The sequence below is a fragment of the Panthera leo genome, chromosome D4 (genome assembly GCF_018350215.1).
Source record: "Panthera leo isolate Ple1 chromosome D4, P.leo_Ple1_pat1.1, whole genome shotgun sequence".
Classification (NCBI taxonomy): Eukaryota; Metazoa; Chordata; class Mammalia; order Carnivora; family Felidae; genus Panthera; species Panthera leo.
In genome coordinates this window covers 11,964,591-11,978,609 of record NC_056691.1, presented here as the reverse complement: position 1 = coordinate 11,978,609, position 14,019 = coordinate 11,964,591, and positions in this window count along the sequence as shown.

The window sequence follows — 14,019 nt, the reverse complement described above, 5'->3', positions numbered from 1 at the left end:
TTCAATAAAATGATTTCCTCATTGTAACTGCAGAGCAGACAAATCCATAAGAATTGTGCAAATAAAAAAGTAGGATATCAGGATGCCTGGGTGACTCAGTGGGCTAAGAGTTCGGCTCAGGTCATGATCTCATGGTTCATGGGATCGAGTCCCATGCGCTGTTGGGATTCTCTCCTTCCCTCTCTCTCTGCCTCTCCCCTGCTCTCTTTCTCTCTGTCTCTCGTTCTCTCACAAAATAAATAAACATTAAAAAAAGAAATAGGATATTCTTTGTAATATTTCCTTAAAAAGAGGTTTAACCAACTTCAGCATCTAAGAGAAAGAAGCCAGTCACAAGAAATCACATATTCTATGATTACATTTGTATGAAATGCTCAGAAAAAGAAAACTGATAGAGACAGAAAGTAGACTAGTGGTTGCTTAGGGCTGGGGGGAATGGGAGTATAGGTAAAAGGTATGAGGTTTCTTTTTGAGATGATGAATTGTGCTAAAACTGTGGTGATGGTTCACATATTTGTGAATACACTAAAACTACTGAATGATACACTTTTATTAAATGGGTAAATTACACAGTATGTGAACTTATCTCAATGAAGCTGTTAGAAAAAGCCATTCCTGATTTTTTAAATCTCTTAATAAAATAAATGGCATAATTTCTTAACATTGTATCTATCCCAAGTCATCACCAAGAACATATAAGACAGTTTCATTAAATTGAGAAACAAGTTAAGATGCCTGTGTTCTCATGTATCCCAATGTTTATAGCAGCACTATAAACAACAGCCAAAGCAAAAAGAAGAAGAAGAAGAAGAAGAAGAAGAAGAAGAAGAAGAAGAAGAACAACAAGAACAAGAACAAGAACAAGAAGAAAGAAGAAGAATGTCTGCATTCTCAGGCACAGGTCATGATCTCATAGTTTGTGAGGTTGAGCCCCATATCTGGCTGTTCACTGGCAGCGTGGAGCCTGCTTGGGATTCTCTCTCTCTCTCTCTCTCTCTCTCTCTCTCTCTGTCCCTCCCCTGCTTGCTCAATCTCTCTCCAAATAAATAAACTTAAAAATATAAACCACAATTTCTTTATCCATTCATCAGTTGTACTACGTGGCAATGAGAAAGAATGAAATATGGCCCTTTGTAGCAACATGGATGGAACTGGAGAGTGTGATGCTAAGTGAAATAAGCCATACAGAGAAAGACAGATACCATATGTTTTCATTCTTAGGTGGATCCTGAGAAACTTAACAGATACCCATGGGGGAGGGGAAGGAAAAAAAATAAAAAAGGAGGTTAGAGTGGGAGAGAGCCAAAGCATAAGAGACTCTTAAAAACTGAGAACAAACTGAGGGTTGACGGGGGGTGGGAAGGCGGGGAGGGTGGGCGATGGGTATTGAGGAGGGCACCTTTTGGGATGAGCACTGGGTGTTGTATGGAAACCAATTTGACAATAAACTTCATATATTGAAAAAAAAAATAAAATAAAATAACACTCTAAAAAAATAAACTTAAAAATAAAAAAGAATGTCTGTGTTCTCCACTTGAAAGGCTGTTCTAAGCTTCCTAGCTAAGGAATGACAAATGTTTGAAAGGATAATAATTATAATTTAAATAAATGACTTATACCTGAAAAAAAGCAGGGTAACCCTAAATATCTGGAACATGAAAGAATTAAAAAAATACATCAAATGCAAATATCTTTCAAGTTCAATTAAAAAGTATTTAAATAGCAAAGCCTCCCATCAGTTTCAAAGTTGGATGGGGGGGGGGGGGGGGGGGGGGGGGGAAGATACTCTTTATACTAAAATCAGACAGATGCAAATACAGTCAAGTGACCAAGTAGGGTACTTGCAAATTTTGTGAGCAGGCAGACACTCAAGTGTTTGGATAAAATGAATTAGCTAGTGGTCTACACAAGCCACGGTTCTTTTTTTTTAAGTTTTAAGGTCATGTCACAGGCAACCTCAACATGGCAGTGGTGTCGACAAGATGAAATGTACTGGGTGTCTGCACCAGCAGGTCTGACGCTGGTCTCAATTTCTAGTTTTAAATAATCTCAATTAACTGAGATGGTACCAAGTCTCATCTGACTTAAGATACCATCATTTTACATATCACTCAGAAAGACTAACTGTTGCCAAATAAGGTGCCATTGACTATAAGACTCAATTTCAGAAATGTTAAAATGGGAAGGGGAAAAAAAAAGTATATCTTAATTAGATGAAATTTTTTTAGTGAGTGCACATCTTTCACCCTGGGAAATTTTATAATTACATATTCAGAGCTCTCTGGAATTCTATTAGTATTCCTTAGTCAGTGCCAGGTCTGGAAAGGTTTAAAATTTAAGCATTAAAAATGTTAAGGGGATCAAAACCATGGTATTTGTATTTTGATGTTTAGAGAAACTCTATTCATATATGATATCTTGTATATTTGTAATATTGAAAAGAATTTGATCTCTAAGAGTGACAGCCTCGTAACTCCAGTTTAAAATGTACAATTAAGGGCCTCTGGGTCGCTCAGTTCATTGAGCATCCAACTCTTGATTTTGGCTCAGGTCATGATCCCATGGTCACACGGTCAAGCCCCACAATGCTGAGTGTGGAGCCTGCTTGGGATTCTCTCTCTTTCTCTCCCTCTGCCCCTCTCCCCAGCTCATACTCCCTCTCTTAAAAAAAAAAACAATTGCACATGTGTATATATGTATATATATATATATATATACACATATACATATGTGTATATATGTATATATATATACATATATATGTATATATGTATATACGTATATACATATATATGTATATATAATATGTATAATTGTATATACATATATACATACATACATATATATACATATATATATACACATTGCACATATATATATGTATATATATATATACAATTGCACATATATATATGTATATATATACACAATTGCACATATATATATGTATATATATATATATATATATATATATATATATATATATGCAATTGAGTAACTAAGACAAGATGTTCTATTGAAATCCCACCAAGTTCATGTACAGCACTGAGACATCCAAGAGAAGTTTAGGTAGGTTTCCTTTACTTATAACATTAAATTATTGCATTTATAGGAGTTATTTAAGTCTTCAGGAAGATTTGTTTGTTGGGCTAAGCAATTAAAATACTTATGAAGAAAATAAAATATTAAGTGGATAAAAGAAGTTTGAAATGTTGAAGCAGTTTAATGAACTGACTTTTTAAACAGATAGTAATGATAATTGTTAATTTAATTTAATTTAATAATAAAGTAATATTTAAATACCCCTTGAAAAGTGATTGTTAACAACTGCTAGATTTATAAATAGAATTAAAAGTGTTGTAAAAGCTAGAGCCATCACAAACTGAAAGCAACTTTTTTCCACCAAAAGTAAACTTGTAAGGACTATTTTCTACAAATAAAAACTATCCTCAATGTAACCAGGAGCTTCACGAACTGTCCAAAGAGGCACATGACCCTAATTGGCCAATCAGACATCCTCCCTAGAATTTTTTTTTCAAACTGGAGCTGGAAACAAGGGTCTTCGTGGGGGTGTAGATTTGGAGTCCAGGGTCTTGTGAGACTCCCGTAGTCTTGCGTTGGGCAATGTGGAGGAGCCCAGCCTGTTTGGAGAAAGAAAGCTATGGGCAAAGAAATTGAGAAATAAGACCTAAAGAAAGAGAGAGAGTGAAGGTGTACTGGTGGCACTCAAGTTTCAGTCCAGGTCCCGGCTCTTCCCAGGTCCAGCTTCACTTCACACTTCCTGCCCTGGGGCTATTCAACATTTCCTTCAATTACAGGAGATAACCTCATTATCATTCCTGCAAAATCTCCTTTTCTGACTACTTGGATTTGCATTTCTGCCTCTGGCAACACAAACATTTCTATATTTCCACTGAACTTTGATAAATTCAGGTAAGAGCTACATATCAGGAATACCCCAGCTCACACGGGAAGACTTGGGTCATAGTTAATATCATCAAGTTGTTAATAATAAACTACGTAGGGAAATTCTGCCATAAAATAGCTTATATTTAAGCTGCTTGTCATTTATGGAATGGTATGCCTGCAATACACAAACATTAGCTCAGAAGCATAAATGTAAGAGCAAAAACCATAAAATCCCTAGAAGAAAACACAGGAGTAAATCTTTGTGACCTTGGGTTAGGCAATGGTTTTTTAGATATGACACCAAAAGCAAATGCAATGAAAGAAAAAATAGATTAATTGGAAACTTTTGTGCTTCGAACCACACCATGAAGAAAATGAAAATGCAATTCACAGAATGAGAGAAAGTTATTGCAAATAATATGTCTGATAAAGGATTTATATGCTAAAGAAATCTTGCAACTCAATAATAAAAATACAACTAACCCAATTTAAAAACAGGCAAAGAACTAGAATAGACATTTCTCCAAAGAGGATATATAAATGGCCAATAAGCACAAGAAAAGATGCTCAACATTATTAGTCATTAGGGGAAAAAAAACATAATGAGATACCACTTCACACCCACCAGGATGGCTAGAATAAAAAAGACAAATGGGGTGCCTGGGTGGCTCAGTCTGTTGAATGTCCTATTCTTGATTTCAGCTCAGGTCAGGATCCCAGTGTCATGGGATCGAGCCCCATGTGGGGCTCTGTGCTGAGCGTGCAGCCTGCTTAAGATTCTCTTTCTCTCCCTCTGCCCCCTCAAAACACACACACACACACACACACACACACACACACACACACACAGATAATAACAAGTGTTGGAGAGAATGTGAAGAAATTAGAACACTTGCTCATGGGTGGTAGGAGTATAAAATGGTGCAGCCCATGGAACATTCTCCAGGAGAGATCATTTGTTGAGCCACAAAACAAATCTTAACGAGTTTAAGAAGCCTAAAATCAACCATATCAAGTATCAATTCTAACCACAATATGAAACTGGAAATCAGTAACAGTAGAAAAATTCACAAGTAAGTCAAAATTAAATAACACATTCCTGAACAACTAATTGATGAAAGAATAAATCAAAAGGGAGATCAAAAAGCATCAGGAGACAAATGAAAATTGAAATTGGATATCCATATGCAAAAAAATGAAATTGTATCCTGATATACCATACACAAAAATTAACGCAAAATGGTAGAATGACTTACATATAAAACCTGAAACCATAAAACTGCTAAGGGAAATCTCCTTGACTATGGTCTAAGCATGATTTTTTTGGATATGACACCAAAAGCAAAAACAGACAAATGAGATTACATCAAACTAAAAAGTTCTGCGCAGCAAAGGAAACAAAACAGAATGAAAGGCAACCAATTACATGGGAGAAATATTTGCAAAAAATATCTGATAAGGAATTGACATCCAAAATATGTAAGAAACTCATACAACTCAATAGCAAAATAAACAATCTGATTTTAAAACAGGCAAAGGACTTGAATAGATACTTTTAAGATGAAGACATGCAAATAACCAAAAGGTATATGAAATGTGCTCATCATCACTAATCACCAGAGAAATGCAAATCAAAGCCTTTTAGAATGGCTGTTATCAAAAAGACAAAAGATAAGCGTTGTCAAGGGTGTAGAGAAAAAGGAATCCTTGAACATTGCTGGTGAGAACATAAATTGGTAAAACTATTATGGAAAACAGAAAATAGAACTACCGTATGATTCAGCAATCCCACTTCTGGATGTATGTCCAAAGGAAATGAAGTCAATAACTCAAAGAGATACTTGCACTCCAACACTCATTGAAGCATTATTCACAATAGCCAAAAGGGGGAAACAACTATCTGTTGACAGATGAATGGATAAAGAAATTGCTATCTCTCTCCCTCACTTGAAAGATAGATATAAGATAGATAGATAGATAGATAGATAGATAGATAGATAGATAGATAGATAGAATATTATTTGATGATAAAAAGGAAATCCTGCCATTTGCAATAACCTGGATGAGTCCAGAGGACATGTGGAATAAGCTAGATACAGAAAGATAAATACTACATGATCTCACCTACATGAGGAATCTAAAAATGTCAAACTCACAGAACCAGAGAGTAGAAGTTGGTTGCCAGGAGGTAGGGGTGGGTATGGGGAAAATATTGGTCAAAGTATGTAAACTTTCAGTTACAAAATAAATAATTCTGGAGATCCAATAAACAGCATGGTGATTATAATTAATAATAATATATTATATACTTGAAATTTGCTAAGAGAGTAGATCTTAAGTATCCTTACCACACACACACACACACACACACACACACACACACACATACACACACACACACAAATGGTAGTTATGTGAGGTGATAGATCTATTAATTAACTTGATTGTGGTAATCATTTCAGAATTTATGCACACATTAAAAACCATCAGGTTTTATACCTTTAAAAAATCATGTTGTACAACCTAAATACAGATAATCTTTATTTGGCAATCATCCCTCAATAACGCTAGGAAAAAATAAATTAAAAGTATAATAAAATAAAACAAAACAAAACAAAATAAAATGGTGTGGCCAAATTGGAAAACAGTTAGACAGTTCCTCAAAATGTTAAACATACAGTTACCATATGACCCGTCAATTTCAACCCTAATTATATATACAAGAAATAAAAACCTATGCCCAAACAAAAACTTGTACACTAAGACTCAAAGACACATTACTCACAAATCCTAAAAAGGGAATCAACCCAAATGTCCATTAGTGGATAAATAGCTAAACAAAAATTTGTTATATCCATATAATGGAATATTATTCAGGCATAAAAAGGAGTGAAGTATTGTTACGTATTATAATATTGATGAACCTTAAAAACAAGTGAGTTGAAAGAAGCCAGTCACAAAGGACCACATATCGTATGATTCCATTCATACAAAATTTTCAGAGTAAACAAATCTTGTTGTCTGGCGCTGGAGGAGTAGGGATGTAGTGAGGGGTAAGATTGGGATATGGTGGCTAATGGATATGAAGTTTCTCTTTGGAATACTGGAAATGTTCTGAAATTATATATTTGGTCATGGTTGCACAACTCTGTGAATATACCAAAACCACTGAATTCTATACTTAAAATGGGTAAACTTTATGGAATGTACATCATATCCCAATAAAGCTGCTCTAAAAGAAAGGAAACAGTGATTCTCCTTAGAGTTTATGTTAAATACCCACAGGCATCGCAGGTTCTAAAGTAAATCTTCTCCAACACCAGGATCTTAAGATTTCAGGAAAGCAAATACCGTTCCTTCCTCTGAAGGGTTGAAAGTAATTAGAATGAGCACATGAGTGGGAAATAGTTTAAGAAACATGTTGAGAAAAACCATCTCCCAACTATTATATTCGAGACCCTCCATTAGCAACAGACTTTCTTCCTCAGTCCAAAAATAAAGTCTGGACTTAAATTCACTACTAACATCTTGGAAGTGTTGGTAGAGATCTGGAAGGTTCTTCCAGCTTCTGGTGGCTCTAGGTAGTCCTTGGCTATGGTTGCATCACTCAATCTCTGCCCCTGTTTTGTTCTTCTCTGTCTTACAAGGATACCTGTCATTGAATTTATGGTCCACCCAGAAAATACAAGATGATCTCATCTCAACGTCCTTAACCTAATTACATCGGCAAATCCCCTTTCCAAATAAGGTCACATTCGCAGATTCTGGGGGTTACGAAATGCACATGTATTTTGGGGGAGCCACCATTCAATCCACTATAGTATATGTGAGGATCACTAAGAAGCACATAGGTTGACTGTATGTTACAGGTGCCGCCTGATATGGCATTTAAAGAAGATGGAAAATAAACCATCACCATCCAGATAGTCCCATCCTCCTCTCTTTTATGTTAATAGCTTGCCCTGGAACATTCCCAGAGCTAACCTGTTAGCCAGGTGGAACTTCCCTTAAAAACACACACACACACACACACACACACACACGCACGCACAAACTTCAAAGTGGATTATGCCAGCCATCCTACTGTATGCCCCTTCCACATAAATGCCAAAACGTTTGATTATATTCTGCTCCAAACTCCACTGCCACCACTAACAAAGCGCACACACAGAAAGAACTGTGTCAAAATTATTCTTTCCCTGCAGCCTCGTTCTTGCTGAATTTTAAGTGCCTGTGAAGAGAAGCATCCAGAGTCTCTTTTCTGAAGACAAGCTGAAGAGCAATCCCCTTGCTTTTCCAAAGAAACCATACCAAGTTTGGTTTTTTCCATTCCAGAAATAACAAAAACTTTTGCAGACAGTCACATGGCAGAGAACGAAGAATAGGAATGCAAAGCCTTCCTGTCTTTTGTGGAAGGCTCTTGAATCCTTAAGTAGTTACATTCCAACATCACAAGGAGGCTGAAGGGGGCAATGCAGCAGGGAGAGTGTTAGAGACAGCCCGGCATTCCTCCCCTGGGGGATAACCAAGTTTGTTCACGGCGGCCTCGAGAAGTCAGGGTGCCCGGCAAGTGGTGTGGCCCCCTGTGTCTTCTGTGAGTCTACCTGGAGGGAAAGGGTGTCTTCCCTGGGTACGTATCAGCTGCGTACGACCTCCTCAAACACCCACCTGGATGCTCACTGCATCCTTCTCACCCTTCTCACTGCAGAGAGGGTGCCACCTCACCTCACAGCAAAGATGGGGGTCCATTTCGTCCACCGTGCATCTTCCTACCATGGACTTTCTCCCCCCATAACCAGAGCGTGCCCCTCTATTTTCTATACTTTCTAACAGCACATGACTCAGTTAAGTCCTCCTTGGGCAATCCTTCCCTCTCACCTAATACCATATTTTTCCCCACTGTTCCTACATCTGCCACAGCTTAAGCCCAACTATGTCATTAAAATTTATCTGTCTCCCATTTGCAAACGAAAAATAAATACAATTAAGTACCCACTCAACAAGCGGTGCTAGAGCAATCAGATATCCATGGGCAAAAACAACAACAACAACAACAACAAAAACCAACAACAAAAAAAAAACAACAAAAAAGTGCTTTGACCTAAACATCACACCTTCCACAAAAATTAATTCAAAATAGATCAGAGACTTAAATGTAATATTAAAATTCTACATATTTTAGGGACACCTGTGTGGCTCAGTTGGTTAAGCATCTTTTTAAAAATTTTCTTAATGTTTATTTATTTTTGAGAGAGAGAGAGAGACAGACAGAGAGTGTATGAGTAGGGAGGGGGCAGAGAGAGAGGGAGACACAGAATCTGAAGCAGGCTCCAGGCTCTGAGCTGTCAGCACAGAGCCCAATGTGGGGCTTGAACCCACGAGCTGTGGGATCATGTCCTGAGCTGAAGCCGGACACTTAACTGACTGAGCCACAGGCACCTCAAGTGTCTGACTCTTAATATCGGCTCAGGTCATGATCTCACAGTTGGTGAGTTTGAGTTAAACTAGGGCTCTGCACTGCAGCATGGAGCCTGCTTGAGATTCTCTCTCTCTGCCCCTCCCCTGCTCTCTCTCTCTCTCTCTCTCTCTCTCTCAAAGTAAATATTTTAAAAATGTTAACTACTTTAGAAAAATAGGAGAAAATTGTAAGTTAGGATCTAGGGCTAGGCAAAGAGTTTTGACACCAATCACACAATCTTTAAAAGAAAAATTTGAAAACTGGACCTCATCAAAATAAAAAACCTTTGTTCTGCAAAAGATCTGTTAAGAAGACAAGCCTCAGACTGAGAAAAAAAATTGCAAACCATTTATCTGACAGAGGATAGTATCTAGAATATATAAGTAACTCAGCAGTACAAACACAAACAACCCGATTAGAAATGAGCAAAAGACACAGAATGGCATTTCACTGAAGAGGATATGAACATGACCAACAAACACATGAGAGGAAGTTCAGCATCATTAGCCATCAGCAAAATGTGAACTAAACCCATGACACAACTGTCAGGACGACCACAAGAAAGAGGGACAACACCAAAACCTAGCAAGAATGAGGTGAACTGGATCACTCACACATTACTGGCGGGAATGTAACAGGGCACAGCCACTCTGGAAAATAGTTTGGGAGTCGGTAGAAAAACCTCACACACAACTAGCAAGCGACCTGGTGATGGTGTTCTTCTTCCCGCAGAAAGGAACACCTATCTTCACACAAAAACCTAGACGTGAATGTTTGTCACAGCTTCATGTGTACGCCCGAACTAGAAATGATCCAAATTTCCTTCGAGTTAAACTGTGGTACATAGGTATCACAGCATAGTCCTCAGCAGTGAAAGGAACAAGCTATTGATACAGGCAACATGTTGGATGACTCTCCAGGGAAACGATGCTGCGTGGAACAAGCCAATCTCAGAAAAGGCATACTGGGTGATTCTGTTTATGTAGCATTCTTGAAATGGTGAAATGATACAATTGGAGGGAAGATTAATGGTTTCCAGGGTTTAGGGATGGGGAAGGGAGTAGATGCAGCCACAAAAGGGCAGCAAGAGAGCCTCCTGGGGCGCCTGGGTGGCTCAGTCGGTTGAGCGTCCGACTTCGGCTCAGGTCATGACCTTGCAGTTTGTGAGTTCAAACCCCGCGTCGGGCTCTGTGCTGACAGCTCAGAGCCTGGAGCCTGCATCAGATTCTCTGTCTCCCTCTCTCTCTGCCCTTCCTCTGCTCATGTTCTGTCTCTCTCTAATATAAAGAAACATTAAAAAAAAGAGAGAGAAAGCCTTGTAGTAATGGAATTGTTTTGTATCTTGACTGGGGTAGTGGTCAAGAATCTACACATGTGATAAAACTACATGGAATAGAACACACACACACACACACACACACACACACAAGTTCATGCAAAACTGGTGAAATCTCAATAAAGTGGACCAATTGCAACCCTTCAGTTCCCTGGTTGTGAGATTGTACTATAGTTATGCAAGATATCACCAAAGGGAGAACCTGACAGAAGGGTGTATGGGATCTCTTTATTATTTCTTTAAAATTTTTTTAAATTTTTTTTTAACATTTATTTATTTTTGAGACAGAGAGAGACAGAGCATGAACGGGGGAGGGTCACAGAGAGAGGGAGACACAGAATCTGAAACAGGCTCCAGGCTCTGAGCTGTCAGCACAGAGCCCGACGCGGGGCTCGAATCCACGGACCGTGAGATCATGACCTGAGCCAAAGTCGGACGCTTAACTAACCGAGCCACCCAGGCACCCCGAAAATTTTTAATGTTTATTTATTTTTGAGAGACAGCAAGCAAGCCTGAGTGGGGGAGGGACAGAGAAAGAGGTAACACAGAATCTAAAGCAGGCTCCAGGCTCCGAGCTGTCAACACAGAGCCCGATGTGGGGCTCAAACCCATGAACCATAAGATCGTGACCTGAGCTGAAGTTGGATGCTTAACTGACTGAGACACCCAGGCAGCCCTGTTTTATTTCTTATAACTCCACATGAATTCAATTATCTCAAAAGATAAAGCTTTGGCAAGTTTATGAGTATGATGGCTGCTTATGCTTATGCGAATGATGGCTGATACGCATAGGATTAGGGTTAAGGAAACACCTAGATTAATGAAAAGGGAAGGCATGAATCTATGAGGTAAAACTGACCTCACTGGATGAAAACAACATGGGAAGAAATGTCAGAACCATCTTCGCCCCATGAAACGGAGCAGGGAGTTACCCTGTCTGGGTGTCCCTAGATTTCATTTACAGATTACTTGCTTGAGACCAGGACTACCAGTTGGTAACTTTTTTCCTATCCATGAGAAAAGGAAACGGGAAAACCGCTCAGAAAGGGTAAGAAATGCCACTTTACACAGAGCCCAGGGGCTGAGGCTGCCTCTCCTTCCTTAGATGGGTGGTTCTGTTCTTACTTATTCAGATTTTCCAAGCTCCATTTCCTCATTCAGCTCCCCTAGCTCTGGCATCCTGAACAGCATCACTCTGCACCGGAAGGAGGGGCAATTCACAAACTGGACAGCTGGCCCCATTCAGTTCTCTGCCTCCCTATCTTCCACTCTAGAGCACTCCAGGCATCCACTGCTGATTTGAGAGAGAAAAAGTAGCCCATCTCTCAGCCAGGCAAGAACACATACATACAACCTCAAAAAATGTTCTATCAGGTATTTAATTCAGGTTCAGGCAATGCAATCCAATGCACATGGGCTCCAAGGTAGGGAAGCTCCTTCCTATTTTTTAACCTTAAGGAGTTCCAGGCTCAAGGAATGGGATGGAAAGCAGTGGGGAGAGGAATAGACAAAATGACCACAATAAGGTGTTTTTCAGCAGAGGAATGGACAGGTTGGACAGAAAGTGTTAAGCCATCTTAGGAAATAAACGTCACACGTCAAAAAGGTAACATTAACAAGGTGACAGACTAGGAGGTCCATCCAAGCCCTCATTCCCCCAGAAAAATAACAATGATTTAAAGTTTTATTTTAAATGTGATTGAAGTCTAGCTGTTATCAACTTAAAATAGATGGCTTTAACTACAAGGTATTTTATACAAGTGTCGGGATAACCACAAAGGAAAAAAAAACAATAATAGATACACATAAAATAAACAAATAAAATGAAAAGAATTGTGGCACCTACGTGGGTCAGCCATTTGAGCATCCAACCTTAGGTTCAGGTCACGATCTCGCAGTTCACAAGGTCAACCCCTGCGTCGGGCTTTGTGCTGACAGCTCAGAGCCTGAAGCCTGCTTCAGATTCTGTGTCTCCCTCTCTCTGTCCCTCCCTCGCTCTCTCTCTCTCTCTCTCTCTCTCAAAAATAAAGAAACATTAAAAAATTTTAAAAAAAGAAAATAGTCAAAGCAAATCACTACCAAAATAAAATATCATCAAATAACAAAGGAAGACAGCAAAAGAGGGGACAAAACAACTGTAAATAGATGGAAAATAACTAACAAAATAACAACAGTAAGTTCTCCTCTATTAATAATTACCCTAAATGTAACTAGACTATACTCCCCAATCAAAAGGCATAGAATGGATGAATGGATTTTTAAGAGATCCAGTGATATACTATCTACAAGACATTTTAGATCTAAGGACACACGTAGGCTGAAAGTAAAGAGATGGAAAAATATATTCAATGCTAATGGCAATCAAAAAAAAAAAAAAAGCAGAGATGGCTTCACTTGTATCACACAAAATAGACTTTAAATCAAAAACTATCTGTAGAGGGGTGCCTGGGTGGCTCAGTCGGTTAAGCGTCCGACTTCAGCTCAGGTCACGATCTCGCGGTCCGTGAGTTCGAGCCCCGCGTCGGGCTCTGGGCAGATGGCTCAGAGCCTGGAGCCTGCTTCCGATTCTGTGTCTCCCTCTCTCTCTGCCCCTCCCCTGTTCATGCTCTGTCTCTCTCTGTCTCAAAAATAAATATACGTTAAAAAAAAAAAAAACTATCTGTAGAGACAAAGAAGGTTGCTATATAATTTTAAAAGGGTCAATGAATAGGAAGATACAACCATTATAAATACATATGTGTCTGACATCAGAGCACCAAAATGGATAAAGCAAATATTGGCACATCTGAAGGGAGAATTGACAGCAGTTCAAAAACAACAAGTATAGACAAAGATGTGGAGAAAAAGGAACCCTGGTGCACTGTTGGTGGGAATGCAAACTGGTACAGCAATCAGTGTGAAGGTTCCTCGAAGTGTTAAGACAGAGCTACCTTATGGTCCAGCAGTCTCACTTCTGAGAATGTATCTGAGAGAAATGATATCATGTATCTGAACACCCATATTCATTGGGTGAATTTATTCATTTATTCACAATAGCCAAGACAGGACACAACCCTAAATGTCCATTGACAGATGAATGGACAAACACTGAATGCATATTATTTATATACATTATATCTATCTATCTACACAACAGGCATTATGATACATAATGTGGGCATTATATAGAAACACAACAGAATATTTTCCAGCCTTAAAAGAGAAGGAAATCCTGTTATTTGTCGCAACATGGATAAACTTGGAAGACATTAAGCATGAATGAATCTGGAGGCTAAGTGAAATAAGCCAGATACAAAAAGAAAAATGCTGCATGGTA